The sequence below is a fragment of the Sciurus carolinensis genome, chromosome 16 (genome assembly GCF_902686445.1).
Source record: "Sciurus carolinensis chromosome 16, mSciCar1.2, whole genome shotgun sequence".
NCBI lineage: Eukaryota > Metazoa > Chordata > Mammalia > Rodentia > Sciuridae > Sciurus > Sciurus carolinensis.
In genome coordinates this window covers 14,728,665-14,749,763 of record NC_062228.1, presented here as the reverse complement: position 1 = coordinate 14,749,763, position 21,099 = coordinate 14,728,665, and positions in this window count along the sequence as shown.

The following is a 21,099-nucleotide window of genomic DNA, read 5'->3' as shown; positions in this document are numbered from 1 at the left end:
ATGTTCTTTTGAAAAGCTGGGTTAAGGTGAATAGGAAGCAGCCATTGTTTAGTCTGAGCTGTGCCAATTCTGGGAACTCGGAACTGCTTTATTCAGAGTTTGTCCTCTGCAGTATCTTGTTGTTCAGCCAAATTAATGCAGATAGGATCTGCTGGGCTCTGGTTTAGCCATTTTTAGGGGAAAACTTTTTTTTTTCCCCCTTAATTTCAGCAGGTGTTCTGCACAATTTCTGCCTCTGTGTCCTGACCTGTTCTTCGGCTGAAAATAAATAAATAAATAAAAAGCATGATGAAATAGCATTAAATTGATAAATTGAATGTTACAAACTGTTTCAAAGATAAAGGAGAGGAAAGTACAAAGTAAATACACATGAATGCAGCAAACCCAGGAAAACTGGGCTCCGATTTTTCTTTTCGGAATTCAACTTTGGGGGCTGTGCAGCCAATAAATTATCCTTTTGCATTAATGGCCAATACTGCAATATGTGGGAAGTGTCCTCCTTCAGCTAAAGGGATGTCTTAGAAATGTAAACACAAATGAATAAATAGGAGAGGGAGCCAGGCGGGGAGGCAGCAGGGCCGTTTGCTAATGCTGTTTATCAAGTTAAATAATATATTCTGCTACCCCCTCCCTCCAAAACCAAACCAAAATTAAGAGCCAAATCAAGAAGCAGACGATAAATTCTGCGAAGAAAAAGAGAGACAGAAAGAACATGTGAGAAGGAGGTTGTGGTTTGAAATGTCCTGTCAAGGGCCCCCTTTCTTCAATGTATTGTACCCTGGATGTCTATATGGGGGGTGTACAAGGGAATTCTCCCCCCTGCCCCCACTTATTTTTATCAGGGGAAGAAAAGTGACTCTGTTCAGCTTCCGAAGGGCCTCACTGTGGAGAGTGAACCAGAGCAAATTCCCTTTGTGTTTCTTGCTCTGGAGGGACCTTCCATTGTCGAACGCCGGGCCTCTTGTAAGATCCAGCCGAGCGGGGCGGTGGGCAAAATCTCCACCGTAACGCTCAACTTGCTTTGGAATTGATACCGACTCTCCTCCCCCGTCATCCGCCCTGATTTACTTGGAACAACTAGCATTTTGGTATTTGGACTAGCAATGTTATATTTGGACATTAGGATGTCGTTCAAATGCAAACATTTTTAGGACTAATGAGAAAAACTAGAAACCATGTCCAGGACTGGGGAGCCCAGAGGATCCACCCCCCAGGTGGGCTGGCAGGTGGCTCTGCTCTGCTTTCTCTCCCACACCTGGACCCCGGGTTCGGCCTGGCATTCCTTTGTAACCTCAAAACCCGTCTGGCTGCCTGTGTTGCCAAAGACCTCATCTCACAAGCACCTCCAGTCCTGTTCTCGCTCCATCCCCGTCACACAGCCTCATCACCCCCTGCACAGTGACTGGACTGACCTGGTCCACTTTCCTAGCCCCTCTTTCCCCAGAGGTTTCTGTTTTTGTCACAAAATAGCAAACACCAGCACAATATAGACAGAGACCAAACTCGTGGAGTGAAAAAGAGTTCGGATCTCCAGACAGATAGCAGTGCCCTACCTTTCCCAGGGAGTCACTGCTTGGCCATTGCTGACCTCATGAATTCCAGATGGGCAGGCCTGATTGGTGGGCTTTTAAATGTGACTAATGAAGAAAATTTACCCCAAGTAGGTGGCGAGGGGCTCCTTACAATGCACCCTGGTGCATTCCGTTTTTTTAGAAGAAATGAAGAAAAGGAAAACAAAGCCAGACACATGCATTTGCAGCAATGCAGGATAAAATAAATTTCAAAACAACTCCCCCTTTTTAATTTAATTTTATTTTCCTAACCCAAGTCCTAGGCAATGACAGCAGAGAAGGGATAATTCCTGGTGCAGCATCTTACATCAGTTAAAGGTACCTTCGAATGAATGTCAGCTCCTTTCTACCTTAGTGCCAGGCGATCGATGCTTCATTAGGACCGAATTGTCTTTTGCCCATGCAACCTTGAAAATAGTCCCTTTAATTACCTGTGAGGAAGTCGGGGACCCTCCTCGTCTCTATCTCTCCTTTTCCTCTCTTGTACCTCTCCCTCTTCTCTCTTTCTCCCTCTCCCCCACCCTCTTCTGCAGCAGAAGGCTCGGGGAAGTGGGGGTGGGTAGATGGGGGTCATTCACATTTATTCACAGTCAGTCTGAGTACATCACTGCTTGATAGAGAAGCTGGGAGGAGAAGAGAAGGTGGGGGCAGGGGACTTGGGCAGGGGAGGAAAAAAAAAAAAGAAAAGAAAGAAATATCGGACCCTGAGGTGAGAGGGCAGGGTTCAAGTCCAGACTACAGATCTATTGAAGAGGTTTCAGCCAGGCAGGCCTCCACTTGACTTTCTCATCAGCCAGCTTTATGGATTCTCAGCTGCTCCCTTTATATCACAGCTCCTTACATCTCCTCGCTGCTAATTATCAGGGGTTGCTAAATAAGCGCAGAACCAGGCCCTGCTTGTGCCTCTGAAGGATTCTGGACAGGCTTCATCCAGGGCACAAGGAAAAGGGGGACCTGTTGGCTAAATATTTTAGAGGGATGGGAGAGAGATTCACAGCTCGATTTAATCCCTCCCATTGAAACTGAAGGCATTCCAAATAATTGTAGGGCTGGTAAGTTGAGCACTGGAAGAAAGTGCATAAATAATCGTATTTGTTATGCACTATTAAAAATTCAGAAAGATTTTAAATTCAAGTGATAATCTGGTCATCCTGAGGGATAGGCTTGTATTTAATAGCCAGGTATTTTTACCTATTCAATTATGATGAGAAATATTGTAATGAAGTCATAAACCTCAGCTGAGGAATGTTAATCACCTGTGTGCACTGTGTTAGAGCCGTGTTGAAAAACATACCTGCCCAAGCTGAGCATCCTCCTAAGGTGGTAATTCAGAATTGCGCATGGAACCCTTCTTCCCTCCAGTGGTCCCCTGGCACCTGGAAATATATGACTAAAAACTACAAAGCTCATCTGATCTTCTCTCCAGTGACCATATTTCTATCCAAGCAAGGAGTCAGGGGTCAGGAATGCATTTTCCCCAAAATTTACACAACAGAGTAAAGTTACATTGCTCTACCCCTTACACACACACACACACTCTGAAGGTTTAAGGTTCCCAGATAAAATACAGGATACCAGTTCAATCTGAATTGCAGATAAACAATAAGCAATGTATTCAGTATGAATATATCCCAAATATTATAGGGTATATTTATACTAAAAATTAGTCAGCATTTATCTAAAATTCAGATATTCAGATGTAATTGGGCCTCTTTTTTTCACTGGTTAGGTCTGGCAGCCCTTTGTAGAGTTGTCTTAAATCCAGACATTTCCTACAAATAAATGAAGATAATGACGTCGAGTCACTTGTAAGTGTCATCAGAAACAGGATTTATTCAAGAATTTTCAGGTGTAGTTTGTGATGCTGAAAAAATGAGATACTGCTCTGTGCTAATACCTCTCCACTGTCAAGCCCTCTAATTCAGCCTTGACGTGTGCGTTCCACCAGTTCAACTAATGAACCTGGGCAGGTGCCTGTCCATTTAGCTCAGTGGTATAAAAATGGGGATATCAGTTAAAAAATTTTTAATGCCTGTCTTCATTTATCCATGCTCAGGTCACACTGTCACCACATCACCATCCAAATGTATCACCCGTACCGCCCAGGCTGCACCCAAGGGGTGGTAGATGGCTCCATGTAGTCCTTACACCCAGGCCCAGTTCCTGTGGTCCATCCACAAGCAGGGAGCCTTCCTGTGCATAAGACCCTTCACTCGAAAGTGCCTGGCAGAGGCTGGGCGTGGTGGTGGTGTACGCCTGTAATCCCAGTGGCTATGGCGGCGAAGGCGGGAGGATTGCGGGTTTGAAGACAGTCTCAGCAACTTTGCAAGGGTGTAAACAACCTAGTGAGACCCTTTCTCAAAATAAATAAATAAATAAAAGGAGTTGGGAATGTGGCTCAGTGATTAAGTGCCCTTGGGTTTAATCCCTGATGCAAAAAAAGAAAAAAAAAGGTGCAGGGAGAAAACGCCTGGTTCAGGCATTGCTCTCGCTCTGGGAGCAATGACACTGGCCCATGATGCTAAAAGGAGGGCCACGCAGGCAAGCAGGAGAATAGGGCTGACAGGGAGGCACAGGAGCAGTGGGAGGGCATCCTCAACATGCGAGCAGTCTGTGTGTGCCCAGTGTCCCACGAAGGAACAGGAAGAATGGCAGAGCCCAGGCGTCAGGTCCCACACACTTGCTCTCTGGGTGGCAGGGGCATTTTTGGAGACTGTCATCTGCCAAATAAATAGAAGAATTAGGTTTCTAGTTAGGGGTTTTCAACTAGGTGTTTGTAGTACTTCATGGGCAGGGTATGGAGAAGAAATGTCATGAAATTGCACATAAATTTGCTGGGTTCCATATAAATACTCACAAAAATGAGAATATGTTCAAGGGTGCAGATGGGTGCAGCAAGGCCATTGGTCAGGCTGACTTGATACTTCTGAGAAGCTGCTAGATTGGCAGGAACGCAGCTGTTATTTCTGGGGAGACCAGAGGAAAAGTGTGGTCTTTGAGATGACCACCACTATCTGTCCCCAAAGAGGGTGTCCTTTGCCTGGATCCCAAGTCCCCTGCATGTACAAACCCTAGCCAAGCAGCCTGTGCCATGTGTGCACAGGTTCAGCCCGGCTCATGCCAGTGTCTGCAGTGGCCTCGCCGGCCTGCATGTTTGTGACTTCGCTTGGGGCTTACTCTAGATAAAGGTGAAGGTGGTGCCCCTGGTCCTGGTTGCTTTTGACATGCATTCATCAGCAAGCCCAGGGTCCAGTCTAGACACAGTGCGGGTGATAAGGAAGAAGATGAGGTTCTAATAGTCATTTAGCAGTAAAGTGGGGAGCAAGTGTCTTTGTATGTAACTTCTTTGGGGCACAGGCAACGGGATGTCTGCAGAAGAGAACATTACTTTCCCCTCCCACTTTCACTGATGGTTAGATGATTTATCCTTTTTTACTGATAAAGTAGGTGCATAAAGACAAAGACTTTGTTGATAGGAACTTCTGATGAGATTGGAAGTTGGACTTTGGGGTCTTTGGAGTCCTGAAACAAAAAGGGCTATTTCCTTAGTGGATTTTATTATTGTGAGAGAAAGAATGTCCACCGTGAAAGCTGATTATAAAAATGGCTTTCACAATTTGGAAAGAAAAAAAAAAAAAAAAAAAGGATGGAGTGTGTTTGTGCGTGTGTGTTTCACATGCAGAGCAGAAGTGTTCTGTTTCATTTCTGCCCATCTGGGGTTCCACCAGCCCATATGGTTTTGGAGGCAGTTATTCCTAGGGTGCTTGAAGCTACCTCCTCTTGGGCTGATATCCCATGAAAACCAGCAACCATATCAGGCCAAAGACAAAAGCATTTTGTTTTAATACATCATGTCTACAAGAAAATATATGACAATGAACTCCCAAATTCTCACCCTAATACTAGTCACTGAAACACAGCTTGCTGTCTATGTGGGGAGAGCAGATCAGCAGTTGGAATTTTTGGAATGTGGATCTTTGCTTTCAGAGCCTGGATGTCTATAGCAGGCTGTGAATTCCTACTGATATTCATATATATGTGATGTGGGGGCATCTGTGTCTGCCTATACTGGGCAGCAAAAGCAATTTCTTGCTGCAGTGAGTTTAATGTATTCAGTAACCTTCTGTTTATTTGGATATTATTTGCTGAAAACACTTGGAAAGCTTTGGCGTGAGAGTGAAGGAAAACGGGCCGAGTGTTGATAGAGAGCTTCCCCCTTCACACACCACCGGCCTGGACCACTAGGGCAGGCGGCGGAGGAGCTGTCTCTCTTTACTGCTCAGCATCAAATAAGGTCAGTAATGCTGCCGGTGCGCCGCCTTCTTTTATTGTCCATGTTATCGAGGAAACCTATAAAAGTTCCCGCTTTTGATATCTTGACCCACGGTGTTGCTTGCATGCTGCTTTGTGGTTTAGAGATTTAAAGAAACAGAGAGGGAAAAGGAGTGAGAGAGAAAGTTGGCCTTAGGTGATAAACAGCAGCGTAAGGCCAGAGGCCTTATGAAAAGAGAAGAAGAAGAAGAGGAGGAGGAGGAGGAAGGAAAAAAATATAAAGAGAAGAAAAGTACCTATAGTATCGAGGGAGTTTGGAGACATTCAGGGGCATGGGGGCTTAGAGGAGAGGTAGATGGGCACACGTAAGTGAGGAGGTAAAGTTGGTTTCACCCGAGGATAATGGAGAATAGAATTCCAGGCATGCGCAAACTCACACCCTTGCTTGAATGCAGACACAAGTGAACGATGCACCTGTTTTCAGGGCTAGGTGTTCACAAAAGAAAAATGGGTACCCTTTGTTCAACTCCCTCAGTTTTCAAAGTCAAATCTATTTGGCAACATAAATTGTTAGTTTTGGGTTTTGGTTGGAATTTAGAATTCCGAGCTGTGGCCTTCCCACCTACACATCATCTTCCCTCTCACAAGACCTTATACCTATACCCATCCCTCCTCTGGGGCAAGTGATCCTTCTTCCCATAAGAGGTCTTGGTCAGTGACTTTGGGTTTGATGAACACCATTGTTGTTGTTATTTTGAACCCAGGGGGGTGCTCAACCACTGAGCTACAGCCCTTTTTATTTTTTATTGTTGTTATTATTTTGAGACAGAGTTTCAAACTAAGTTGCTTAGGGTCTCGCTAAGTTTCTGAGGTTGGTTTTCGACTTGCAATCCTCCTGCCTCAGCTTTCTGAGCCTCTGGGAATACAGGCATGCACCACCATTTCCAGCAGGCCAATACTATTATTGAGGTGACTGTGTACACTATGTGTGACTTGCATAGCAACTCTGTCCAAGCCAAGGTGGTTATTGAAAAAGTGGTAGGAATAGGTGCTTTGTTATTGGGAGTTTGTCTATTGACCAGGAAGGGCAGATCTGTTTATTTTTGCTAGCTGCTTCCATGGGGGGTGTCAGACTCACCAGTGCTGTGATTCTAAACAGTCATGATTCCACTGTGTTTGCTAAAAGATGTGTGCCAGGAGTGTGGAATTGGGGACGGTGAGAAAAACGAGGTCCCTTGCATAGGAGACGGTGATGCATGTGTGTTTCCTTCCTTCCCCGTTCTGTTGCCTAGACATCTCTCATCCTTTCTTTGATGGGGAGCAGGGTAAAATTCCTTCCTTGGAATATAAAATGTATATGACTTTCCTTGGGGATAAAAATGTATATGACTTTTTTGGAGAGAAGTGATGGTCCGAATACCCCCTGAGATTTTGTTTGTGGCATGAGGTCATGCTTGTCTCACTAAGTATACCTTTGTGTTGGTCTTGGGCTGGGTGCTCACATGGAGGGTGACTTTTTCCCTTTTCCTGGGCCGTTAATTAAAATTTCTTCTCTTTGGTGAAATGTTTTCCAAACCCTGTGTGGCAGAGGAAACAGAAGACTGCTTAAGGTGAAAAGCTGGAGACAGTGGTATAAAGGCTTTTCCATTATTCATTTTAGGCTGGTTTGTGAAAAGGAGAATAAAACAAGCCCACCATAGTCCTGGGTGCAGTATGTCCCTATGCCCAGTGGCAACGTACTGCTCAGGTTCCAACTCAGAATGTTCTGTGTGATTCCCCTGACTGCTGCACCCCTTTTATTCTCATTGATTACTCAAATAAACAAAAACAGAATGCAGAAATGATTAGTCAAAACAGTTGACTAATCAGGTGATGGGTTCCAAGAATTCCTATCAGTACCAAAATCTACAGAGACTCAAACCCCTTTGATGAATGGCACAGTATTTGCATATAACTGATATGCATCCTCCAATATTCTTCAAATCATCTCTAGATTACTTATAATACCTGATATATTCTAATGTGGAGCAAATAGTTGTTAAAATAGATTGTTTAGGGAATAATGGTAAGGAAAAAGCACATACATGTTTAATACACATGCAGTACTTTTTTTCTGAATACTTTCCATCTGCAGTTGATTGAATCTGCAGATGCAAGTCTGTGGGTGTGGAAATGATGGTCATGAGGGGCTGGCTGTATATTGCCAGAAAACTTATGAAGCAGTGAGTCCCAGAGGTGAAGAATGAAGACAAGGACTGAGTTACTTTAAGCAATAACCTTTTCAGTACTGTGTCGATGAGTACCAAACTCTTTGTTGGTACAGATTTGAAACTACTATGTTTTGTCTTAGAAGTCCATAGGATTTCAATAAAGTCAAGACCCTAAATGGTAAGCTTTGGGCCCTTTGCTGCATGTCAGTCACTACTGGGAGGAGTTAAAGAATAGGATGTGGCTCCAGTTTCATTTCATGGGTTTTCTGAAAAGTGAATGACTTTAGATGTAGCGGTGTGCTTCAGCTGGCTGGTCTCTGCAACCTCAGACGTAGCCCTCCTGTTAAGCCCAGTGGTACTTAGGTACTTGCAGGTGTTAGGAGCTAACCTCTTCCATCATTAAGAAGTGACTTCAAAACTGGAAACAAAACCCAAGAAAACACTCCTGCACTTTCTTCTCTTGGGGCTGAAAGTAGTATTGGTGATGTTGAACTCTGACCATCAGGTGCTGAAGTTTTGAAGATAAATATCAGCCAGAAGCATCGCGTCTATGTAGAGCTTGGATACTCTGTGTTGAGAGGATAAATTCAATTGGTTGTAACTGGGACGGGTCTCTTGTCCGCCCAGCATGTGATGAAATAGATAACTTATTGCTAGTGTCTTTAGGATACTCAGGTCAAATAGACCCTTGGGCAAATTAACATGAGGTTGAAAGGTAGAGTTGGCCACCGCTCGCTGGGTAAGTTTCTCTCTCTCTCTCTCTCTCTCTCTCTCTCTCTGTAATAAAGAATGTCATTGAATTAAACTATGCAAATACATCTTCCCAAATAATAAAACACAGATCCCTTAGTTAAATGTATGCCTACCATGTATTGCTCTCATTTTAATAACAGCAGATTAGTTCTTCCCATCATAGAGCTTGAAAATGTACTGCATGCAGCCTCTGACAAATCTAGACTCTCGCAAGCTATGCAGTAGTAATTCCGGGAAAACCTCAGGAGATGAGGATGGCTTTAGAGAAGCAACCCCAACCTCCATGTTGTTCCCCTGGGTGTGTTCTGGGTGGGTGCCACCTTAGGTGACACACACAACCGCATTGCTTAATACTCTGTTTATTCTAAAGTATACTAAGATATAATTAACACATTAGGTCCATGATGTTACAGGTATTTTGGCTTAGGTTACAATTAAATGAGGTTACAATTTATGCAGATCGAATGAGTTACATTTCTTTTCTATGGTACATTGACTGTGCTGAGAGACAGTGATGGCAGAAATCTCAAAAGTGGTACAAGAACATTGGAAGTTGGCTGGGGATGACCTTTTGGGTAGCACTAGTCAATGTAAACTGAGGCTGCAGCTTCCAAAATTTTCATCACCAAGAGCTTATTCTATTTTTTTTCCCTGAGGTGAATTTCATATTTTGAAAGATTTTTAGAATTATCTTTTCTGATGGAAACTTTATATTTCGAAAGATTCTTTCAGCTCACACAAATGTGCTCATTATGTAGTAATTCACTTCTCTATTTAAAGATATCTATACCTGCTGACAAGCATAAAGTAATCAGTGTGACTGACTGAATTGGTGTAACTCGGGCCAACCCCAATCAAGTAAGTATAATGTATCCTTAGGACGTTTGTTTTCAGGTATCTAAACCCACCTGGAGCACATGTAGTGATGAGGAATTTATTTTAAAGATAGAGGAACATATGGAACCCAAGTGCCAAGCATCTGGAACAGCTGGATCCAGGAATGGAAAGGTGACCAGCACCCCAGGCAGTTTTGTCTTCATTTCTTCGTGCTGGTTCTCTTTGCAGATCTTTATTCCCTGTCAGCAGCCTGTTCCTACTCCCTGTATCATGGAAATGGAAGCTGTTTGTCCACAGTTCCCAACTTCATATCCCAGCTACAGGGAGGTCTGGCTCTCTCAGGGATGGCTCCATTTCTGGGAAGGAGACTCTGAGTGACCCTCCTTGGGTCTGTTGTCCACTCTGATCTTACCAATAGTGTACTGAAGTCCATTCCTACCAGTTCCCAAGAGATTATTGAATTTATTGGAATTTTGGCAAACAAGGGGTTAAATATAGTCAAAATTAAAAATTAAACTTTAAAGTAATAATTATTCTAAACAAGTCACTTCCTAAGGATTTTATATTTTACTACTTATGCTCTAGCAATTTCTCCTATCATATCTCTTTGGTGGAGTTACTGTGTGTACTGCTATACCTCCAGCTCTGCATTCAGTGGCGCCATATTGGATGCTTGAAACCAACCATGGTGAAGTATTTACACTGTGGAAATTGGCAAACCCTCTAAATCAGGGGCAGGGCTTGTTTTTGTTTTTCCCTGGACAGCTGTTTTGTCACTTACCAGCATGTTCCATAATCCAATTTGATCCAGGTGGCCATGGAACCTGTGTGTCTTTCCCAGTAAAAATACCACTGTCAGCATCCTGCTCCATGGATGGAGTGTGGGAGCAGAATCATGAAGGGAATCACCATGAACTGGACTAAAATCAAAAGGCTACCATAATCTAAAGACCTTCCTTTTGAACTAAGTAAATATCCTGGAACTTACATTTCCTTATATACTTCATGCTACAAACTGTCACAAGAAAGACTCAACTATCATGATCATTTGTCAATGGCCATGGTGATGTGATTATGGTGGTAGCAGCTTATATTTATTGAGCACTGTTTTAGGGAGCTTTATGTATAAAATCTCATTTGATTCTCAGATCCCTGGTCACTCAAACTGAATTCAGTCTAATTTAACAAGTATTTCCTGAGCACCTAACATGTGCCAGTTACTGTTATACATGTATGAAACGTATCATTGAGCAAAATAGAGATTCCCTGGGCTTATGTTCTATCTAGTGCATACAGACAAAAAAGTACACATAATAAAGATACACATAATATGTGTAGTAGAAGGCGATACGTGTGGTAGAAGGTACCCAAGATAAAGCAGGATAAGAGAAACAGAAAGATCTAGGAATGGGCAAGGTAGCAATTTTAAATGGGATGGTCGGGCTAGAAATCAGTGAGAAGATACTTGAGCAAAGACTTAAAAGATATGAGGGAGTTGCCTTTGTGGATATTTCCCTCTGCTCTAGACACAGAACTGTGAGAGAAAAGGCTGCAAGGGGGAAGCATGCTTAGGGAGCCCAGAAAACATTGAGGACATGTAACAGGCAATGGGAAGAGAAACAGGAAATCATACAGGTTAGGGAGGTGAGGTGTTAGATCACCTTGCAGGTCCTTATTGGAACTTTGTCTTTTACCCTGAATAAAATGGGGAGCCACTGGAGGGTCTTGGGCAATAATGTAACATGATATCACCCAGGTTTCAAAATGGTCATTTATTACTCTGGCTTCTAGACGGAGAATGGACTGCGGAAGGCAGGGGTTGGGGATGGGGGACGGGGACAGGACAGAATAGGAAGGCTTCTGCTACAATCCAGGTGAGAGATGTAGCTCTGTCCAGGGTAGTAGCCATGGGGTAATGAAAAATGGTTGGGAATCAAATTCTTTGTACATTTTGAAGGAAGAGCTGAGATTTCTTGATGGATTAGATGAAGGCAAGGAGAGGCGGGCAGGGTTCAAGGATGTTTTAGTAAGCTTTGGCGTCATTGTGACCAACAGACCTGACAGTAACAACACAGAGGAAGAAAAGTTTATTTTGGCTCATGGTTTCAGAGGTTCAGTCCATGGTCAGCTGACTCCATTGCTGTGGGCTTAAGGAAAAACATCATGGCAGAAGGGCGTGGGCAGGGCAGAGCAGCTCAGGGCACGACTTCCAGGAAGCAGTCAGAGAGCACTTCACTAACCAGGGCCAAAATATAAACCCAAAAGGCAGGTCCCCAGGGACCTACTCCCTCCAACCACACCCTCCCTGCCTACGTTACCCTATCAGTGGAGGATCTGATCACTTTACCTCTGAACATTCTTGCATTGTCTCAAGCTTTGTGGGGGACACCTCGTATCTAAACCATAACAAAGGACAGATCCAGTGCTTTTGTCTTAAGCAATTGGAAGGTCGAAGCTGACCTCAACTGGAATGATTTAGGTTGAGAGATGGGAAGATTTAGAGGAGAAATACTGTTTAGAGTAGTTGGTTTTCAGAGGTCTACAAGAAAATTCAAGTAATGTTGACTAGCCCATTGGATATTCAAGTTTGGATTTTGGAAGTGAAGTCTGGTCTAGGATATAAATATAGATGTTCATGGGACAGAGATAGTATTTAAAGTCATGAAACCATATGTGACCACCAAGAGAATGAAGCTAACAATCCAGGAAGGAGAAAAATATTGACGATGCAGGAGAGCAGGGGAGGACAGCTGATAGAGATGCAGGCCAGGTAGGATCTAGAATGAAGCCAAGGGATTAGCTTTAGATAAGAGCCTGAATAGTTTCTCCTTGGTAGCAAGAAGGCAGTGTGAAAACGCATGTGCTGTTTGGTGAGTGGTTGTGGTAGTCAGGAATTTTTGGAAATCCACTTCTGATTCCTTCACTTTCCTTGATGAAGTAGGAATCCAGGTCCCGGCTGAGAGTGAGGACAGAGAAAAGGCACTGATGCTTTGAAAGGAGGAAACATCATAGTTATCTTGGAATGTGACATGGTAAATGGGTAAATGGTCTGTATACATATAGTGATTGCCAGGTACGTAGAAGGTCCATTTGGAGTCTGTGGTCATGATGTGGGTGCAACTATCATTCCTATTACAATGAGGAAAGGTAGCCAAGAAGCAGTTAAATTACTTGCCCAAGTCTACACAGCTAATATATGGAGATCAGAATTCAAATCCAGGCAACCTGACTCCGGAGCCCATCCTCCTCTTCAGTGCTGCGAAATAAGCTTTTAGAGTTAACTGATGAATGACTCTGATTGTGAGTTCTAGTGAGGACTTTTAAAATAACAATATTCTGTCCATGTGACAGAGCAGATTCACAATTCAGAACCACTGGAAACAATATCCTTAATTAAAAAACAAAACAAAATAAGTCCTATATAAAAATTCCCAGATAAGAAAGGCAGAGGAATAAGCTGTGGATCAGTGTTTCTTGAAGGGGAAGTTATCATTGAAAGGTTTTCAAAAGCATCTAAATAGTAGGTGATGTTCGCCTGAAAGGCTGGAAGAGATCCATCTAGACATAAGAGGCTGACGGGATATATTTAGCAACACTGAAGGACAAAGAAAGGTGGCCAGGAGAGAGTCAGGCCTGATCCCCAAACCAATTAGACCTGGAACAAAGCTTCCCATTCGGAAAGGCAAGATATTTTGAATTTTTAAGAAACTATTCAAGTTCCTCAACACATAATGATAGTTTGGAAGAAAAAAGCCATGTCGCATTATACGACCAAAAATAATTCATAACTCCATTTTATCTCTCACTCTTAACTGGCAGCTTGAAAACAGTGTTTAGGGTTTCAGTAGATTGGCATGTTTCTCCCAAGATGGAACTCCCAGCTGGCCCCTGGATGTCTAGTCCTAACCAAGTGACAGCATTCGGTTCACATCCACATCTGGTTGTCAAGCATTTTCTGTGCCAGAGTCTGAAGATGAATCAAGTTCAGGCCTGACCTCATGAAGATGGTAATACAGAGATAATGTAGATGAGCGAGCAGGCGATCATTGCGCAGTGCGAAAACTGCATAGACAGCAGAATACAGGAACGACGGCTTCTCAGGAGTCATAACGAACTTATCTTAATCAATGAAAGTCTCCAGAAAAATGAGGAAAGAGGATGGGGTTAAAATCACCCTGGAGAACCTTCTTAAAAAGGGGTTCAGACCAGTACCAGGTGTATCCCTTTGGCGACTTCAGATACACACCAGTTTCAGAACTCTGACTTAGAAAACTTATAAGCCTAGCCTAATATCTGGGATAAGAAAAGCAGATTTCCAGACTTGGAACCATATCTCAGGGAGTTCTGGTCACATCTGAACTGCTTAGGGGGGATTAATAAGCCAAGGACATCGTTGATCCCACTCACCTGCCAGTTCTGATGGAGTTGTTCCACCCACTCATCTCCAAAAGTTTTCCTCGTAGAGATGAAGTTTAGATCTGAGGAGAATTACTTTAAAGAAGTTTCTCCTGCCCAGTTGCTTCACATCGTACACACCCCAAGATCACCTAATTAAGCCACTGAGAACCTGGTGCATCAATTAGGATCCGTGAGCCACAGTTACAAGTGATAATATGATTTCCAGTACTTGAAATCAGAGTTTGAGAGTGTAGAAATCATTTTCCACTGAATTATGATCTAGGTGAAGGCATGGAGTCGCAGTGCCACTGACTTCCTGAGGGATAGTATGCTTCTTTCTGGGTTTTTACTGCAGATTCTGCTGGGTGTTTTCCCATTTGTCACCTGGACAGTACGCACTGGTCAGAGAGCCGTTATGTCAAACCTGCCTGCTGACCTCAGGAGACTGAGAAGGCTTGAGCCATGCAGGTCTTGCTATCTCTGAGTGGTACCTCTGCTGGGGAGCTGTGTGGGTGGGCGCCATGCTGTTTCTCACTACGGGAAGCTGTTCAAACACATCACGTGAGTGAAACCTGCTGAATTGGCTTCTCTAGAACGGCAAGGATATTTTTTATTAATCCTGTTCCTTGGCACCACGCTCCTTGATTTCTTCTCTTTTCTATATAAGTTTTTTTTTTTTTTTTTTATGAACTTACCTGAAATTAATGGCAAATTCTTTGACCAGGGCAGCTTTCCCCTTAGTAGTCACTCTGTCCAGTGGTAAAAATGATCATCCATGTTCAAGGGGTCTAACCAGCAGAATGAAGAACAGGACTGACCTGTGTCTAGATAATTTAGATCTGGGATATATTTTACTCTGTTTTCAAAGTAGAAGAAAATCCGTTCACCCTCCTCATAATGAGCATTGTTTTCATATAATGCATTTATGCTGGGTGACCTCACTCTCAGCATACTCATATTTTATTCTTTGCTGTCCTCAAGGAAACCCTAGCTTATTAATTGTTAAACACGTTACGGAACTAGGGATTCATTACATGCTGTTTTCAATTCAGAAGGTTGGATGGCCAGCTGCCTGTCCTGTATCCAGGAGGTTGATGCTCAGTAATGTATCATTATAATGTAGCTGGTGTAATGAAGCTGAGGTCCTGGGTGTGATTCCCAGGGTGCCAGTTTCCTTGGCTCTCTGTCTGCAGACCATAACTCTGTTCTGATACTGTGCTTCAAATGCGTGGTATTGGTTAAAGCCAAACTGAACAAAAGGCTATGACTAACACGTCATCACTACTTCAGGAACAAGAACTCAAGGCACATTCCTTAGGGTTAGTAGCTATGTCAATTCCTTCTTCAAGATACTCCAAGTCAAAGCAAAATTCTCCCTTGTTTGACTTGCTACTGTACTTTTCTTCTCTCAAGATACTAATCACATTCTATTCTACATGCCAATAATTAGTGTCCACATATTATTTTCTCTACTGGGATTATGAATTCCTTGAAGACATAAACCATATTGAATACATTTTTATATCTCTTACAATGCTGTTGCATGCTCAATAAATATTTGTTGAAAGAGTAGATAGAAGGATGGATGGATGGTTAGAGAAATGGATGAATGAATAAGTGCATAAGTTATCTTTGCAAATTTGTTGGCTAGTACTTCTATTGATGTATGTCAGGGACAGATAACTCAGAGGTGTAAAATATAGTGTAATAATCAAGTATTATGACACTATATCTTTCATAAAACTGATAAATCTGATAAGGTAGTGTACATTGAATACCCATAATATGCTGATAGTGCATAGAAATTCCCTTTCCACTAACATAAACAAATTCCTACACATATTTCCAATATTCCAAAACCTACTCCAACTTTCAGAAACACAGAACAATTGAATTGTTCTGCATACCATCCAGTATCAGTGAAGTTAGTGGGTGTATTCGTTATCTATTTATCTCTAACAAATTCACCCAGTATTTGCAAGCTATAGTAATAACTTTTCTAAGTTTCTCTGGGTTGCAAATTTGGCTATAGTTTAACTAGATGCCTCTGACTCAAGTCTCCCGTAAGGTTGCAGTCAAGGAGTCTGCTGAGGCTGCTGTCATTTCAAGGCTTGAGTGGGGAGGCTCTGCTTGCAAACTTCCTCACATAGCTGGTGGTAGGTCACAGGTCCTCACTAGCTTGACTGAGGCCGAAGCCTTCAGTTTCTAGCCTTATGGGCCTCTCCAGGGCACAGCTCACCTGTGGCAGCCTGCTTTATCCCAGTGCAAGGTGTGTAAGAGAGTGAAAGAGAGCAAGGAAGACAGAGGCCACAGTCTTTTTGTAACCTAACATCAGAAGGGACCTCCCATCATGTTTTCTGTATTCTACTGGGTAAAAATGACTACTGTCTCACTCACACCCAGAGGGAAGGGATGACATAAGGACCAGCATTCTAGGCATCATTATGGGTTCTCAGGTTGTCAGCCATGGTGGGTCTGCAAGGTTCGCAGAAGGACCATCTGTGAGCTGCTTCTTGCTTATCTGTATGTACTGTGTTGGATCAGAAGATGGTGCTAGATAAGAGATCATAGAAGCAACACGGCTCACGAGGGAAGTTTCCTTTCTCCATGTTAACAGAATGTCAAGGTAAATGTGGCTTCTTACTGGGAAGCTCAATCAACGACCTTGTACTCCCTGATGCCACCACCCAAGCCTCCTGCCTTCACCACCTTGGCTCTCTTTAATAGATAGTGATAGATCTCCAGAAAACCCAAGTGCATGACCTTACTCTGCAACCATCGTGAGCACCTTCTATTGCATGGTAGGATTGCTTTCCGAGAAGGATCACAGATCAAAATAGTATGGAGGTGGAGGAGTGAAACTTTCTTCACGGAGTGAATGAAACCCCATTCTGCACCCATTTATGTCTGGCAAGGGAAAATGAATGCTTCGAATTCCCTAAAATCCCTAGGAATGTATTCCTTTGTATCTTTTAAAGAAGGATGGCAGGATAGATAGAATCAAAGAGATACAATATCTTGGACAAGGAGTGGAAGATATTCTAAGCCCCTTTGCTTCGAATGGTCATTTGCCCGAAAAGTCCACTGTTAGTGCCAAATCTTCTTAACTCCTTAAGCAAGATAATGACATTTTATTAAAGAGCAATTGCTAGATTATTAGCCACCGGGCTTAAAACACTAAAGCGTCATCATTCTCTCACTTTCCTTGGCTCGGATCAACGTGGTTTAAGCTGCTTCTGAGATGTGAAGTTCATAGCAAGCAGCTCTCCTCATCCCGCTCAGAATTAACCAATAAATTAGAATAACTAAGTGAGAAAGGGTGAGACAAAGGCAGTGTTGAAAGTGGAGGCCAGGGCCTGGGTCATTTTGAATATGAAACGAAGCATGGTTTATGTTTTGTATTTTATAGGTTTTAAAACAAAGCTAAAGGATAACATTAAGGATCAAGGTCAGGGTGTTATCTTTTGTGGGGTGAACAGGGTGGGGGGTGGCGAGGTCACAGCTCATGCCCAAGACTGGGCCCCTCCTTCCTCTGTAACATTTATTTTCTCGAGCTTCTGTCTAATTAATATAAGGCCTTGCTCGAGCACACTGGCCCTCATTGGGCCTGTCACTCGTTAATCAAGCGACCCTTCTAGCCTTGGGTAATGACCTTGAAAGAATATATCAGCCCATGATGGCGGAAGTGAGGAATTAAATTGTTTCTCTGAGTGCTTATGGTCATTGCTGACAATTTATATCTCACAGCTGCCCTGGGCTGGCCATGCTAGCCATGGCCCGCAATCATTTTCCTGGCTGGGAGTGGATTGTATGCCGGACAGGGACCGAGCTGGCCTCCTGTACGTCTCCATCTTTATGCTATTTCCCCCTCCCCCCGCCTTCTTTTAATCATGTCTTTGTTTGAGAGACAGGGATTGTACAAAGTTAAAAGCTTTGTCATTAAGGCCACCAAGAGCCAGAAGCTCGGGGTAAATCGCGTGTCTGGCTCTCCCCTGCTTTGTCTCCAAGCACGCTGCTTTCGCCTCTGCTGATGTCAGGCTTAAAAGGGAAGTGTCTTGAGAATTATGGCAGCTCAAAACTCATAAGAGAAAAATTACTGGAAATATTAAAAGGCTGCAAAGGGTGCATTGTGTACAAGTGATTACGCCCGAACCTTTTCTGGGTCTCTCTAGGAGGTCAGGGAGATATTGGCTGCTGCTCCTGAGGGGAATAGGCAAGGGTGGGGACTTTCTAGATTTTTACCTTTTATGGTGGCATTTTTAGACCTAGTGGTGTCTTGGGGTTCACTGGTGTGCAGCTAAAATTGTACCCTCATACCAAAACAAATGTTATCTGCACCTGAAATTAAGTACCGTGTGTCTGCTTCAAGTTCACATACCCCCTTCTCTTTTGTTTGTTTATCTTGAAACTAAGTAAGTGAATTTTAAGAGGTCCTTTCCTGAAAGATAGTCTTTTTCATTGTTTCACTGTGCTACAGTGGGTTTGCAAAAGAATTCAGAGGAAGAATCAACCCATTAGCAACATCCAGCAAAAAAGTAGCGAACATTTGCACATCCCTTTGCATCTGCAGGGATTGGATTTTGCATGCCAAGTTTTATAAATACAATGCGTAGCTTTGATTTGTCCTGGGCTTTCTTTCATATTTGGACATTCAGTAGTGATCACTCAATGCGCATGCTAAAATTTCAAAGATGAGAAATCCCCAGTAGGACTCACTAGAAGCAGGCAACTGTTGGTTAAACTCAGGTGGGCTTACAACTCCTTCATCTCACTGGCTGACTGTGTGGTACACATGTCAATTGATCATTACTGAATGATGCTTTCCATACACAGGGAAAATTCTTTTTCCTGGGGTCTATATGGTATGAGTGCTTCTGTGGGTCCCAGTTTGCCCTAGAACCCCTTGAACTTGGGAACTGTCCTTCTGACGTGATCAAATTGTGCAGGATGGTTAGTAGAAGGGAATGGGCAATGAGAGCTTCTGTCAAATTCCCTAAGACCCTGGCCCTCCATGAAAGAGTATAAATATTTATTCTGCCCTCAGTCCACCTGGGGAAAATTTGCATACAAACTTGCAACACTGATAACCCCAGACAACACAAGTGCCAGTGGCAGTAGGTGACCATAATACAAGCTGACCACATACATGCTGATCCTACCGAGATGCACATCAAGATGTTGCCCCAGAGGCCAAGCACATGGAAGACGAAGGCGCCATCATTTCACCTTTGAATTCTTTACCGCACCCAGGGGAACAGCCTGCATATTGCCCAAGGAAGAAGAAACGTGTTGAGCGTGGAGGAGTTCCTGCGTTCACCCAGTGTCAAGTGATGGGGTTCATTCATTCATTCAGCACCAGAACCCGAGCACTTGAGCTGGTTCTTCTGCTCTTTGAGAACTGGAGTGAATGGAGCGGCAGGACCGTGACTCTGACCTCTGCTCTTGTTTCTGTGCACCTGTGCTCATGCAAAGTCTGCAAAACAAAGTCAGAGGCCTTGCTCACAGTCCTCATGTCACCGCCCGCCAACGCATCCACTTTGCAAGAATTGCCATCCTCGAGGAACATTGGAGTCTATACATTTTAAATGAAGGGGTTGGACTTGCTAATCTCCATGGTTCTTCCTAGCATGACATCTCTGTAATTCTAGCGGACTGCCTGTCACTTTCTGAGAGAGAAAGCCAAGTAATAGGAAAAGAATGTATTTTTGTATAAAAAATGGTCAGGATTGCCTGGGCCTTGCGCATGGGAGGTGCCCACGAAGACAGCTTGAATTGGCCAATGGAAGGAATTAGCTGACAGATGAGAAATCCCTCCATTGAAATCCCTCAGCCTCCTGACCTTCCCTTGTACAGACATGCACGCCAACCACTTACCCTGGCTCCTGGCACCAGCAGACCTGCCAGGGTGTCATTTTTCTAATATATGGTTCCAGTGATAAGGCTGCTATTTACCTGAAGAATTTGCAAACAGAAATGATGGAGATTTTGAAAGTTTCTTTGGCTTTTTACAGAAGTTCTCAGAATCAATCCACCATTCACTTTAGCATGGTCCCCAAACCGGCTTTAAAAGCCAACCCCACTTGTCCTTTTTCAATGATGGAAGGCTGAATAGACTCATCTAAGTATTATAAGTTTGTTTGTTTTAATGAAGGATAGAGTTTCTTCAAGACAGGAATGATCTTTTTATGGGATGCATGTGAGAGTTAAGGCAAAAATCAAGAAAAAGAAACTTCTGGAGGAAGTGAAAGAAATCTCAATGATCACTTTAAAATTTTTTTTTTTTTTTTGTCTTTCCTTCCTTCATATTACACACTTGAAAAAAAAATTAAACTTTCTTGTCCTGTCCCCCAGTACCATGTAAGTTGTAGTGAAATGGGCCAAGATTCAGGCTGATTCTGCTTTGTGGGCAAGTGAGAATATACCATGTGGTAGGGAGCATATTCACATGAGTATCAGTGGACTCTGCACGTGGGACAGGCCACCATGTCACAGGAAGATTGCTCTAACTGCCTCTAACATGCTGCGGCATGTGCAGAGTATGTGTGTCCTGTGAGGGCCCATCTGGTCACTTGTTCAGAACCACCTCGTGCCTGTGTCAGGCCCTGAGTCAGGGTTAAGAGATCTCACTGTACCCACAGGCACTGTGTTCCCAAAGTTCTTCACTAAAGAGCTGGTGTGTGCTTATTTGACTTAACCCTTAAAAAGCCAGTCTTTGGTAGGCATGGTGTTGCACACCTGTGATCCCAACAGTTCCGGAGGCTGACATAGGAGGCTTGCCAAGTTCAAAGCCGGCCTCAGCAACTTAGCAAGACCCTAACCAACTTAGTGAGACCCTGTCTCAAAATTTGAAAAAAAAAAAGGTTGCGGATGTGATTAAGTTCCCCTGAGTTCAATCCATGGTACAAATAAATAAAAATAAATTTCCAAATCAGATGTCCCAAATTCCTCCATAAGAGATCACGAAGTCTATCCTCATTGTTTGGAAAAGCAAAAATAAAAGGACAGCGAACCCCTTGCCTGGGCCTAGCGAGGACCCAGGATGCAATCTCACAGTGAGC